A 15,945-nucleotide genomic window follows, 5' to 3' on the forward strand; every position below is an offset into this window, starting at 1 on the left:
GGAGGAAGTGGGTAAGGGTAATGGTAAGAGGACAAATAGTAGGAGAAGAAGAGGAAGGAGGAGGAAGGGGAAAGAGATGAAGGTCGAGAAAGAGAGTAAGGGTAAAAAAGTGGAGGTAGAGAAGGGAAAATAAAAGGATACAGACGATAAAAGAAAAGGGAAAGATGAAGTAATGAGGAAGAGAAAGTGAAAAATATGGAGGAGGAGTATTTGGAAAAGTGGGAGAAGTAATATGAGAGCAAGTGGAGGAGAAGAGGAAATAAAGAATACATAAGAGAAGGATAGGGAAACATAGAAGGTATAAGGAAGGAGAAAGGGGAAAGGGAAGGAGTAATACAAGGTTGAAGAAGAGAAGGTGGCTTAGGATGCTACGGCGTTGAAGAGAAAAGAGGGAGATAGAGAAGATGACGAAGTAGTGGGTGAGGAAGGTTGGGAAAAAGTAGAAGAAAGAGGAGGATTAAGGAGGGCTAAGAAGAAAAGAGCGATTAGTATGAGGAGGACGGGGAGGAGGAGATGTGATGTTTACGCTACATCGCAAAGTATAATATAATACTAATGTTTTATGTATTCCATGTAATTGTGTTCTTTAACAATTGATCATCTAAGCAAAAAGTGTAGTTATATTCGGATATCATGCTCCGAGCAAAGTTAAATACAAATTATTTACGAATGATTATAATTTTGTTTGCAATTGATTCAACCATCAAAATAATATAATAACAAGAGTTTCATTGTGATCGACACTCATCGTGTACAAACAACCGAATAAGATGGTATATTCATGTTCCCAACAAAGTTAGATACGAAATATTTACGAATGTGATCTTGTTTGCAATCGATTCGAACAACAAAAAAATATAACGATAAGAATTTCATTGTGATCGCCACTTAAAATGTATAAAAAAACAAACCAAATCAAGATTCGCTACTACGCATTTGAAAAGTAATCGATTAAAATAATTTGGAGGACGGCGTGCATCGCGCGCCATGCAACCAACTAGTAACTTTTTAAAGAATTTGTTTTTTCCTTTGTAACTTTTTTTTTATCATTGACAATATATTGTATGCCTCTAAATCAATTTCAAATCTAAACTTGCATTTAGCACATTGTACTTTGGATGAAATTTCACTTTCAAGGAAAAAATGTTTTTAAGACAGTTATTCTGTCATAAGTGAAACAGGTTAATTACTATCTCATATACATAGATGTGACAATTATTTGTTGTTTCTTGAGCATTCTATTTCTTTTTCCCATCCATCTATTTAACTTGCCCGTGTTAATAAGAATTTGTGTTTAACAATAGGAAATTCACATCTCCCTATATTCTAAGAGAATAAAACTATGACATGTTTTACCTCCAAAATGTACTTAATTAAATAAGGAAACAAATATTTTTTTCCTTCATTAAACCATTTTCTTTACATTAAACTGTAATCTCTTCATTAAAATCTAATTATAATATTTTTAATTGAAATAAAACATGATTTTAGAATTAGAAAATGAAATCATTAAAATACATATTTTACGACATTACCCAATTATTTCGATTTGTTTAGCCGATCAAATTTTTTTCCTCAAATCAAAAATGGAATTAGGTGAAATAAAATTAGTGAGATCTCAATTTATTTTTGATAAAAACTCAATTAATGGCTATTATATTATGATTATATCCATTTATCATATCTGACTTTATTAACAACGTCATCAATTATTGTTGATGTTTTAAGTGCATGCAGTAATATAATATTATTTTTAAAAATAATTTTGACAAAATCTCCTATATAATAAAAGATTAATACATTTAAAAAATATCGCTCAAAATTCCCGCTCATGTATGTTAAAGAGTACTGAAAATTGTGCTCAATGTTATATTCTGACTAATTCTTTTTCTCTAAATATATTCTAGCCAAATCTTTTCTAAATTTACCCACTGTTAATTGGCTCCACTTATTAGCTACATTAATTTGCAAGTATATACCGTAAATACATATATACTGAAATGATTTACACAATATTCATCAATCTCTACCTAGATTATCTCGCAAATTCCTTACCTTCTTAATAATATATAATAATTCCAAACTCCTTACTTTCTCAATCTCTACCATAAATACATAAATACAGATATTGTTTTACCGGTTTTCTTTACAAGGCTAATCTTATCTATATTAATACAAAAGACAATACTCAATCCTCAGCGCGCCACGTCACTAATGCAAGTTTTTTTTTTTGAAATTCATGTTATGGTGGAACCCGTGAGTGTGCAATGTATTTATTTCTTCAGATTTCCGTCTTTTTAAACATTGCGATAAATTCCGTCTTACACAACTTCTATGAAATAATATTATGAAAAAATTCTATGAATTAATATTATGAAATAATTTTATACATTCCGTGCAAATAAAATTAATAACATATACGCAGATTGAATTACAAATGCGAGTAAATGAAATTGAATTACATAATTTTTAAAACAAAATTACATAATAATAAAATTACATAATTTCAAGAAGGAATTACATTTATACACGGGATCGAACATAAAATGCAAATGAATTACATACATAATTTTTTAAAATGGTACAATAATTTTTGTTAAAAAAATAAATCTTGACAGAGTATTTACTTGGAGTATAAAATATTCATGTATTTTGGTTAATATTATTATACCATGCAGCAACAACATCCCAACATAATTTTTTAAAAGTACATGGTACAAAAATTTTTGTTAAAAAAAATCAATTATGACGGAGTATTTACTTGGAATATAAAACTCGGCAACTTAACTATCAGCCGCGCACACCGAAAATGGTAGGTGACAATGATAGGCAACCGAGTTAATTTAGTCTTCAACTAGAATTTAAAGCAAATTTTAATTTTTTTTAACCGTAAAAAACAAATATATTTTAATTTAATTTACAAGTGATTAAAAAATTTTTAATAAAATTTTTATAATAAATAATTCTCAATTGTTGTAATAAATATTTTTTTAATAATAACAACACGATAAGTTAACAGTCGAAAAACTTTAAAATATGTTCTTTTTAGAAAAAATAATCCTCTCAGATCTGTATAGAAAGCCGTTCATCACCGAGGATTGATGTACTTGAAGCAAAAATTCTGGCAATTTTACTATCAGTCTCGCACTCTGAATTCGGAAGATGACAATGATAGGCTACCGAGTAATTTCTACTTCTACAAGTACGAATGATAGGCAACGTTAATATCCTCAACTGGATAAGTACAATAGAAATGCAAAAATAAATATACATCCAAAAACATTAATACTGGCCCAAATACAAACTCGTGCAATTTTGCACGGGTTTAAATCTAGTACGTGTAATTAGATTCTACATCTAACTTAAATGTATTATTAATGTCATAAATTTTTCGTAATAGTAAATTATAATAATATTAGCAAAAATAACTTAATCTAAAGTGTCTTTTGACGGTAGTAACTTTCTTTTCTACCTCTTACTAATATTATATTAGTACATTATCACATTAAATTGAAAGTACAGTTAATTTATGCAAATAATTTTATTGAGATCGCCTCTTTATAAATCAAATCTAAAAAATACCACGTTATAGCGCGGGATCTATACTAGTTTTATGATTATATGAATTTAGGATGTCAAAAAACTGAAACTGATACTATAAGTTAAGAAAACTATTAGGCCCAAAATCTGGATATGGGCTGATCTGGGGCAGCAAGTCTGGAAGCAGTGTGGGTCGCGGGATATCAGGGAGCCAGGGTGACAGCATCAGCGTACAGCGCAGAACGTGGGCTTTGATCCGCATAGAAGAAGCATATGAGAGTTCTATCACTTACCATATCCAAGGAAGGAAAGTCCTATTCTGTATCAAATTACGAATAACTTGGAGGGAAAGCAAGAAACCCTAGCTAGCCAAGCTCCCCTATATAAAGAGCCTCAACGCGAAGAAGAAAGATCATCATAAAATACGAGAACTACACCCTAGCATTCATAGCGTAGCACACGAACTGTACTTCCTCCCGAATTATAGTGAAAATCTTGGTGGGATTCCGTCTCCCTCCGCGGTTGTTTCCCAAATTGGGTTTTCCGCGTCACCAAAATTGCTTGTGTTCTTTATTTATGTTGCGTATTCAAATTAGCACACAACAAACAATCAATTCATAATTCAGACCTAACATTAAGACTACTTTAACCCTAAATTGGTAGAAATTTACCAAAACAGTTTGGCGCCCACCGTGGGGCATAGTGGTCGTCTTCGTTAGTCAGTTTACACAGCAAGCATAACATGATCGGACACAAAGAAACCAACCCAGGTAGCACCAGCGGTGCCCCAGCAACGCGGGTACCGCCCCTCGGCGAAGAACACGGTACCATCTCCCTCGGAATGTGCAAAGACGCGCAGCCCTCGATCCAGACCGCCACCGCCGCGCGGACCACGCGATTAAGCAAAGCCAAAGTTCCCAGGTAGCAGCAAGCCCATCTTCGGAGAGAGTCCAGACTAGAGATTCAGGAGTCGTCCAGGGACGGCAAGGAGTCGCACAGCCTGAAAGAGGAGCACAATCTAGGCAACAGGCTCAGGATCCTCCGAGTCCCACCAGCATCATTATAAGCGTATTGGACACATTAGCAAGGACAATCCGGACTATGCAGAACGAGAATAGAAGCATGAGATCCCAGATGGAAGAGGACAACGATCTCCTCCGAGCACAGATCAACGAGTTAAGGAGCCATGCCGCTAATTCGGCCCCTTGGATGTAGGAAGACAGATCCAGGAGGCCACCAGGAGAAAGTGGGGATCAGAGGCAGACGTGGGTGTTGCCGCGCGAAGTGGCACTTAGGATGGACATGGACGCAACACCACAGCCAAGAGGAGGCCTGGTCCCAACAGGGCTGGGGGCATTAACACCAGATGAGGAGCCAGCCCACCAAGAGCCAACACCCACGTCAGATGTAGAAGGACGCCAGCAGAGCAGAAAAGCGGCCCGGTCCCGATGATCGTGGTCCCTAAGCTTAAAATCAAGCTGAGTATACCTGGGAAAGCGGCCCGGCTGCAGCAGCATCGCAGATGCGCCAACCAATAGTCTTGGGACAACAGAACTTCGTACGAGGAGCCGAACATCAGTCACAAGAGCACTTGCGACCTGCCGGGAGAGAGACATACATAGAACATCAATACCAGGAACTACGAAGCCTCCTCCGAAGGGTCCCAGGAATGCCGCTAACTATGGAGATGGCCGCACCAAAAAGCTACGCTGACTCGCCGTTTACTGACGATATAGCTACAGTGGCCTTACCAAAAGGATTTAATATCCCAACAATGACCCTCTTCGATGGAACCACGCACCCTGCGATCACATTAGCCAATTCAAGCGAAAATGATGGTTACCATCGCACAGAGCCTCAAAGGAGGCATGTATGTGAAAAGGATTTTGTTCGACCCTAACCAGAGCAGCACTACAATGGTTCGTCGGCTTGCCTAACGGGACCATATCTTCATTCGCCGATTTGGTCAACGCGTTCAATCAGCAGTTCTCCAGCAGCTGGAGAACACCAAAGTAGCCAAGTGATCTCAGATAGATCGTTCGGAAATAGGTGAATCAATCAAGGATTACGTTACCGTGGTTCAATGCAGAGAAAGTTTCAATTCGAGGATGCGATATGTCCACGGCCATCAACGCCTTCAGTGGGGCTTAGATAAGGAGTCAAACCTCTACAAAGAATTAACGATGTACCCTTGTGAGAGATTCAAGAAGTCCAAAGAGAGAGCTACAACAACATTAAGATTGGAAGAAGATATACAAGCTAGAAAGGGAATAACAAACTTAACAAACCCGGGGAAAATCCCAACGAAAAGAAAGACGAGCGAGCTAAGCCATACAAAGGACCTAATATAAGCGAAATAGCGAAAAAACCCAAAGCAGTTGACGACTCCCAAAGATCCTCCTAAGCTATCTGAGTACGGATTCAACACGGGAATGGAAGGATTGCTGAAAGCGCTAAGAGGCCTAGGTGATCAGGTTAGGTGGTCAAAGCCTCCTACTCAGGATCGACCCAACGACGATAGAGACAGCAGCAAGAGATGCGAATGGCATCATGACATAGGTCATAGGACAGAAGACTGCTACAGGTTAAGAAAGGAAGTAAAGTTCCAGGTACGCAGGGGAAACTTGGACCACCTGTTATCACGTGGGGCAAGCGGGACGAGAGAAGCAAAATCGGTGCTTCCTTCTGCTCCACCCATATGCACGAAAATTATTAACGTGATAACAGGCGGGCCCGAGCTATCAGGTTTGACATATTCCGCCGCTAAGAGGAAAGCCACCGGAAGTAAAGGGGGTCATCCATAAACTTCATGTAGAGTAAGCGAGAGCAATTTACTCCCGGTAACTTTCGACGAAACCAACATAGAAAGCGGTGCAGAGCAACACGACGATGCCCTAACTATAACGTTATCCATTGGCAATTGCACCATACGAAAAGCATTAGTGGATACAGGGAATTCTGTGAACCTCATCATGCTTGAAATCCTCAAAACCATGGGTTTTGATAAAGAGAACCTGATAAAAAGTCTCAGACTCACGGTGGGATTCGGTGGTGAGATCTGCGCATTCGGTGGGTGAGATAACCATCCCAACGTACATCGAAGGAGTTAATAAACCGTAAGGTACTTAGTCATTGAGGGTCCGACCACTTACAACGTGATACTAGGAAGACCATGGTGCATCATATGAAGGCGGTGCCCTCAACATATCATCGTGTCTCAAGTTCCCAACACCATGGGGTACGGTCACAGTAAAAGAGGATCGAGAGGAATCCAGGAACTGCTACGCTCAAGCCCTCAAAGCTACAACCAGGCTCCCCTCATAGCAATTACAGGACCGGGGCACCTCAAAAGAATACAAGGAGCCTCCCTCAAAGGAACTAGACCAGGTACACCTGGACGAGGAGCACCCGGATAAAACAGTATTAATTGGAGCAACTTGCAGTGAAGAGCTACGCGAACGGTGACTCAATTTCTAAAACCAACATGGATGTTTTTCTGGGCCCACGACGATATGGTAGGTATAGACCCATCCGTTATTTCACATAAGCTAAGTGTGAACCCAGTGCACCCAAATCAAAGAAGAAAAGGAAATTCGCGGCAGAACGAAACGAAGTCATTAACAAAGAAGTAGACAGTCTCTTGGCAGCAGGTAAAATTAGAGAAGTTAACTACCCCGAATGGCTTTCTAATGTGGTAGTTGTGCCCAAAAATAACGGCAAGTGGAGGGTATGCGTAGACTTCACCGATTTAAACAAAGTTTGTCCCAAGGACCCCTTTCCACTACCACATATCGATGCAATGGCGGACGCTACTGCAGGACACGAGGTACTTACTTTCCTTGACGCCTGGAGCAGCTACAATCAGATCAAGATGCATCCACAAGATCAAGAGAAAACAAAGATTCATGTCGAAAGAGGCATATATTGTTACAATGTCATGCCCTTTGGCCTAAAGAACGCCGGGTCCACTTACCAGCGATTGGAAAATAAAATGTTCAAGCAGCAAATAGGAAAGACCATGGAAGTATACATAGACGACATGGTAGTGAAGTCCAGAAAAGCAAGAATGCATATGGAACACTTAGCGGCCACCTTCCAGCCCACAGAAATGTCAAATATACCTATCACCCATGTATTGACCCCAGCCATCCAGAAGAAGCCAGATTAGAATCCGGTGAAAGAGGTCAGACACATGCAAAGATATCAGCGAGGAGCCAGGACTGGTTTCCACAATAGGACAAAGGGATCCAGTTGGAGAGTCTTTGTACATAAATAAATTGGCTAAGGGATGGGACACTCCGAGGATAGAAAGGAAGCACAAAGTTTCGGGATAAAAGCCTCCGGGTATATTATGATTGATAACATTCTCTTCAGAAAGTCATTGGCAGGACCATGCCTCAGGTGCTTGAGCAAAGAGGAGGCAGAAACGGTGCTTCATGATGTACACGGCGGAGAATGCGGGAACCATGCTGGAGGACGAAGTCTCTCTAACAAAATCTTGAGACAGGGGTATTTCTGGCCCACCATGCGCGCAGATGCCGTAAATCATGCCAAACGATGTGAGTCATGTCAAAAGGCGGCTCCAGCAATCCACCAGCCAGCAGAACCAATGCATCCGATTATCTCTCCATGGCCATTCATGATGTGGGGCATGGACATAGTAGGTAAGCTGCCCAGGGCTTCAGGAAACAGAGTGTATATGCTAGTTATGACTGATTACTTCTCAAAGTGGATTGAAGTAGAGGCAATGACAGAGGTAAAAGAACGGCAGGTGATCTCTTTTATCAAGCGTAACATCATAAGAATATTTGGGATACCATCTGAGATCATATGTGACAATGGATCCCAGTTCATATCAGATAACACCGAGGACTTCTGTTCACGCTGGAACATAACACTGAGAAAATCAGCCCCCAAATATCCACAAACCAACGGCCAAGCCGAGTCCAAAGAACAAAATCATTGTGGAGAACCTCGTAAAACTACCGGAAGAGTTGGGGGAAAATGGGCGGATTAACTACCATTAGTACTGCGGTCGGACGAACAACACCGAAAATGGCAACAAAGCCAAACTCCATTTAGCCTCGTATACGGAGCGAGAGGCGGTATACCCTCGAAGTTACTCGTGCCCACGCACGATACGGTGCCGACATAGCAGAGCGAGAACAAGGTCGAAATGGCTAGAGCCTGGATACGATTGATGAGTCATGAAAAGCGCCTACATACGTATGGCGTCGTACAAACAATCAGAGCAAGGACATATAACAAAAATGTCAAGATCGGGACCCTTGAAGTAGGGGACCTCGTACTCGAAGGGCATTCGAAAATACCAAGAACTACAAAGCGAGCAAGTTTGCCTACAAATGGGAAGGGCCATATCAGTCGAAAGCATTGTCAAGAATGGGGCATACAGGTTGATGACCATGCACGGTCAAATCCTGGATAAACCCGGGAACATTCGTCACTTGAAACGGTACTTTGTCTGACAAAGTGCCAAAACTTTAGTGTACAAAGGACCTTTCAAAAGTCCGTGAAGCAAAAAAAAAAAAAAAAAAAAAAAAAAAAAAAAAAAAAAAGGTGGGGGTTAGTATATGCTTTAGGTATTGGTGTGTTTCAGAAAACTTTTTTCTTTTGTTTTCCCTAGTTTTTTTTTTTTTTTTTAAATCAAATAGAGTCGTTTTTAAACCAAGTAGTCCAGGCTGTGGCTTCCTGGATCCAGGTGTTGCCCTGAAAAACCATGAGATAGCACCAGGTAATTTGCACTACTTTGGAATTTATCATGCTTCTACGAAGAAAAGCTTTGGTACTAATGTTGGTTACTTGTCGGATAAGGAACACTTTGAGGGTCCACCGCCATGTGAGGTCACAAAACGTTTATCTTAAGTCAAGCCACATAGGGAGCATACGCCGAGGTAGCGCGCAGGGTACGGCATACTAAGACCACCCATACCTTAACGTTAATCTCAGTAATTCCATAACTATGACGTAGAGCAAAAGGTGCACGCATGGAATTTCAAACGTTCGGAACCACAAGGAACGCAACATTCCTTGTTAGTCGAAACAATCAATGAAGGTATGCTCGATCGCTAATCCTAGTGATAAGATATTTTACGTCATGGGTAAAATATGTTATCAAAAACCTGTCACCAGGAACAAGAGCCGCACACTGAACCAGGTCAGCTTCCTGGATATACCTATGTGGAATCACAACTCCAGAAATCAATGGCAAAAAACGCAGATATAACAAAAGGAGGGCCTAAAACCTGGGCCCAGAACTACTTTAAGTTAAGGCACCTGCTACCTGTAGCAGGCACCATCAGAGTTTAAAGCATGCATACCAGCAGGCACAAAACGAGCCAAAATAAAAAAAAACGAAAAAGAGTTTTTTACAAACTTGCACCACACAGGGCCAAGTCCCCAGACAACTTAATATTTAAGAGAGGTCAATCCTCTCGACAATTGCATCTTGACCAGTGCTCTGCTCCCCGTGCTCTATCAGCTTCTCTGTTGCAGGTACCTGAACAGCCTCAGGAGTTGCATCAGCACCTTCACCAGTCTACTCCGCCAGGATCTCCTCTACAGTCCCAGAGATAGCCCTAGCGATATACATGGCGGTGAAATCAGGCTCCGGATTAGCAGCCTCAGCTTCAGGAGGAAACAGGGCGCTTAGATCCATACCATTGGGAAATGCACGGGCAAACTCGGTCAGCTCCTCCTCCAGGTTCCAGGATGTGTGCCTCCCCTCAGTGTAAGCACGGATGCAGTCAATCCGCCCCTCAAAAGCAGTGTAGGCTCCCATGTTTTTGGCTAGCTCAGCCATCTCTTCAGCACGGGCCTCTGCCTTTGTCAGCTCAGAAGTCAGAACGCAGTTAGCCTCCTGCGTCCTCGCCAGCTGGTCTTTGACTGCCTCCTTCTCCTTTTTGGCCGCATGGAGCTGCTCCCTCAGTTTGGCACAGGTAGCTGTAAGCTCCTTGTTCTTCCCCACGGAAGCCAGACACTCAGTCTTGGCCCTCTGCAGCATCTTGCGGAGATAGAGGGATGATTGGAGAGCCTGCAATGAAGAAAACCATTAGTCAAGGAAGCACAGGGGCAGAGAAAGTAAGGGGCCAGTAAAGGAAGACTCACAAGGAAGCAATGTTCAGCAGCCAGATCAGTCATCTCCTGGGGAGTAGTCGAATCAAATGCCCTGGAGCAAGCCGGAGTCAGGAGCCTCTCCAGTGCAGGCCAGTAGTTGGCATGATCAGCATCCCCAAAGTTAGTAGGAAGGCGCAGCAGCAGCTCATCAGCATGAACATGGGACCCAGGGGCACGTGATATTGGAGTCACTTCGATAGGTTCTGGAGCAGGCCTTGAGGTGGATCTCTTTCTTGAGGAAGCAGGAGAGGTAAAGGAGTCAGCAGTTCTTTTCCTGGCTTGACGCATCAGGATCTCAGAAGCAGAGGGTCTAGCACTTCCTACGGAGGCACCAGGACGCAAGAGATCAGAATAGAGAGCCAATGGGTAAGGAAGCTTCTAAAGATTAAAAGAGGATGTTTACCAGAAGACATGGTTTCTTCAGTGGCAGAATCGTCTAAACCAGAGAGCAGGAGGGGAAACAGTCTACGGTCTTCAGGGATGGAGAAAAGCTTGGCAACAAAGATTGCTTCGCCTTCTTGATTTCTCGGGGTTCTTGAGTTCTGCATCAAATTAAAGAGTAAGAACAGTGAGCGACAGGGGCAATCAAAAATAGACATGCAAATACACTTACTCTTGGCAAAAACCCAGTGCTCGAACAAGTAATCAGCGTGGATGGGAAGAGATTCAAGCTTGACATAGAAGAAATCCTCGTACCACCCGTCATCCTTCCCTTTAGCCGCTGACTGGAGGAAGTTTTCAGTCTTCTCCACGGCCCTGAAGGTGTATTGGCCATTCCCCAACGACCGACACTCAAACCTATGGGCCAGATCTGACAATCCAGTCTCGACGCCCAGACTGTTGTTCAAAGCAACAGTAGACAAGAGGATCCTCCATGCATAAGGGGCAATTTGGGCCATGGGAAGAGAGTTCAGGCGGATGAACTCTTGGATCATCGGGGGAAAGGGAAATTTAAGACCAAGGACGAAAGGGTAAATGTACAAGCAGATCCACCCCGCACGAAAGGCGTCTTCTTTCTGACCAGGTTTGGGGATGAGGATCACCACATCGTCACCTAGGCCAAGCAAAGCTTTGATCCTAGGGATGTCCTCTTGGGTTAGGTGAGAATCACCGGAATGCGGTCTTTTGAGGACTCCCTGCAAAGGGAAGTCGTCGTCCTCTATAAGGTCAATGGTGGCGGATGAAGATGACGTGAGACAGGTTTTGGCCATGACAAGTAAGGAGAGAGAAGCAGGAGTACCTGAAAAGACGGGAAGAGGCGGCGCTGACAGTGAAAGGACGTTGAAGAAGAAGGGTTTGGGGAGACGGAAATTTGAAGATTTTGAGGAAATCAAATGATGATGAAAGAGAAAGAAGGGGACGGGTGAGATTAAATAGGAGAGGGTAGTTGGAGTTTTGAAAAATGTGAATTGAAATAGAGTATGCGAGAAGACACTCAACGATACACTGCAATTTCCCGCTCAAATAATTAGGGTTGCGCTTTCGCGGAAAATTGGGGGCAAACTGTTATGCCCAAAATCTGGATATGGGCTGATCTGGGGCAGCAAGTCTGGAAGCAGTGTGGGACGCAAGACATCAGGGAGCCAGGGTGACAGCATCAGCGTGCAGCGCAGAACGTGGGCTTTGATTCGCATAGAAGAAGCATATGAGAGTTCTATCACTTACCATAACCAAGGAAGGAAAGTCCTATTCTGTATCAAATTAGGAATAACTTGGAGGGAAAGTAAGAAACCCTAGCTAGCCAAGCTCCCCTATATAAAGAGCCTCAACGCCAAGAAGAAAGATCATCAAAAAATACGAGAACTACACCCTAGCATTCATAGCATAGCACACGAACTGTACTTCCTCCCGAATTATAGTGAAAATCTTGGTGGGATTCCGTCTCCCCCCGCGGTTGTTTCCCAAATTGGGTTTTCCGCGTCACCAAAATTGTTTGTGTTCTTTATTTACGTTGCGTATTCAAATTAGCACACAACAAACAAACAAATCACAATTCAGACCTAACGTTAAGACTACTTTAACCCTAAATTGGTAGAAATTTACCAAAACAAAAACAATTTCAACCAAAAATTAAAAATAATATATACTCGTACATTTTAATTATATCAAAATGTCAGCATGGATAAGACGGTTAATATAAATAAGATCCCACCATTACTTTTGCCCTACACTCGCCGAAATGTTAAGGAATATAGAGTCTAAAAGTTGGCACCGTAATAACAATTAACGTGATCATAGCAAACTTGAGCACGACATTCTTGTTAAAGAACACAAAAAATATTTGATTTTTTAATTATTTACATCTTCTCGTGTAAGACGGTGTTACACAAAAGTGTTGTAAAATGAATCCTACCGATTGATAACTATCTTTTAGCGTCCATGAGTGTTTTACATATTATTAAACTCTGTTTTTTTGGGTGAATGAAACTGAACTGAATTGAACTGAACTGAGCTGAATGAGAGCTAAGACGAAAATTAAAAAACAAGACCTTAGAAGACCGTGTGTTGCACAATATTAATGTAAAATCGCTTAACAGAAGAACCGTTAATTATTTACCATTTTTCATTACCTAAGGATTAAGAATAAGGATAATGGTGTAATGTTTAATAAGGAAAAAGGTGCATGTTTACAGCCTATTGATGGAGATGTCCACTAATTATGTAACCAATAATGTCAATGCGTTTTTTTATTATTCGAGATAAAATATAGTTTCAATCTACTTTTTTGTTGTTCTATTCATATATAGAATATAATTACAATAAGTCTCCCTTGTGACCAGGGACGAAGCTAGGGTGATAAAATAGCTATCGGGGCCGATGTAAGCATAATATTGTTTTCTTCGTCCATAAGTACTAGTATGGTATTTGGAGTATTATACTCCGTATTAAACCTACAACTAAATACTTATTTCAATACATTGTTTTCTTCTGCAATATTTTATAAAACATTTTATACAATAGTTTATTATATAATGAAAAAGAATTAGAAACAAACATGCCTTATATAAGATGATTTTACAAGTAATACTTTTTTTTAGGCGAGGCGTCTAAAGTCATAAAATTATTCACTAAACAAGGACCACTTATAATGGTAAACGGTACCCCGCTTTGTAGGAATATAGGTGTTGATGAAAATGAAAGTTAAAAAAAATATAATGCTCCCTTTGTCATAATTATTTATTTGCCTTTTCTATTTTTTGTGAGGATATTTTAATTAAAGGTAAACAAATAATTGAGACGGGGGAATTAAAAAGTGGAGTATAAAGAGGTGATCAAAAGCGGGCTTGGGCCGGACATGGGCCGGACCCAACTACTAAAAAATTGTTCGACGGGCCTTATTTTATAGCCCGAGTCCGCTAAGCGGGCCAGTTTCAACTGTCCGTACCCGCCCACTTTAAAAGAGCGGGCCGGCCCGCGGGCCTGACTAAAATCAAATACAGAAATTAGGGTTTCTATTAAAACACGAGTTTGTTATCGCTACATCCCACTAATACTTAACAATTGTCTTTAAAAGCTTACCCTTAAGAAAGTATCCTAATTTTCAAAAGATAAGTTTACTAGATTTTGGAAAAACACAAGTTTGACAATGTTCTACTACAAACATCAAAAGTTCATTTTTGCCTTGATGTTTGTGCGGCATTGTTAGCGGTTACATACACTCCCGTGTAATAAATACTTACAAGGTACTATGTTTATACGACAATCGCGTTAGCATGTCGTCCATTCTTGTAAAATCTTTATACGACAAGTGTAAATACCGACAATCTTCCACTTATACGTAATGTATAAGTATTCATTTGCGCTACCTAATTGCTTTAGAGTGTACAAATTGTAAATGAAATGAGCAGAGAAGGTATGAGGATTCAGGGTTTTTAAGGACTTTTATGAGGTTACTTTTAATAGCGGGCCGTCCATGGGCAATTTTGTTTAGTCCAAGCCCGTCCATTTATTCTAGCAGGCCTAATTTTCTTGTCCGTTACCCGTTTAATTTTTTGTTTTTCTTGTCCAAGCCCGCTATTTTAGCGGACCGGACGGGCTAACCCGCACTTGATCAGCTCTAGTATAAATGAATAACGGAGTATATGATGTAGAATAGAAAAGGCCCAACTATTTGACGAGTAGTAGCATAATAACAAAGCTTAAAATGAGAGTTATACAAGTCAAACACATGATCTTCAACACACGTAAATATCTCACTCATGAGGTCACCCGGGCCATGGCCCATTTGGCCAAAGGGTAGCTTCGTCTCTGCTTGTGACGGATATATCCGTCACAAGTTTGTGACGGGTCAAGTATTATCTACATGTGTAGATAAGATAATAATTAAAGTGCATAGAAAATCATAAATAATTTGTCTTATTAAACCATGTGGTTTTACTTGACCCGTCACAAGCTTGTAACGAATATCAACCGTCACGAATGAGAATTTGTGATATAACTAGTTTTAAGCCCGTGCAAAATATGCACGGGTATACTTTCATTGAATAATAAATTTTACGACATATTGTAATAATATAGTAATAATAATATTAATAACGCTCGTGAGGATAGAATTGCACCATAACATACTAATAACGTACCATTTAGAGAGTTTCAAAAATATTTAAATAACGTACTAATAAATGTACCATTTAAATAATTTAGATACTTTCGAAACTTTTGCTTTTACATATAAAGAAACTTTATTTTCAGACTGAAATGAAATTTTTTTTGGAGAATTAATGAAATAAGAAAAAATGATATTATATAAAGGAAAAAAAAAAAGGAATGTCAAATCGGTGGCCGCCCCGTAGCTAATAGTTGTGAGGACCAATCAGAGCCCTCTAAAACACTCCTCTTCTATATTGATTATATAAATATTAAATAGTTCAATTGTTCAAACAAAAATAAGAATAAATGTTTTAAAAAATGAATTTAATTAAATTGAAAAAAAGATTTGAAAATAAATATATTTTTCTGTATAAAAGGAGTCATAACTCTAAATGCGATTTTGGTGAATATATTGAACATGGATCGGAAAAAAAAGTACACAAAAGTATTGTCGACTGCGGCAGAATAAAAAAATACGGAAGTTATAAGGCCAAGCAAACAAATCAGGCCGAATTAAAATATGAACCAACAATATTACTAACCTAGGAGATTGCTTAACCTAAAGCTCATATTCACGCCTCACTCCTTCATGATTTCATTTCATCTCATGTCACTCCCCAGTCCCCATCCTCCACTGTCTCAAATCTCTACATCTTAACCAAAAGAGCCTCATTCATCTTC

The sequence above is a fragment of the Silene latifolia genome, chromosome Y, assembly GCF_048544455.1.
Source record: "Silene latifolia isolate original U9 population chromosome Y, ASM4854445v1, whole genome shotgun sequence".
In the NCBI taxonomy this organism is placed as follows: Eukaryota; Viridiplantae; Streptophyta; class Magnoliopsida; order Caryophyllales; family Caryophyllaceae; genus Silene; species Silene latifolia.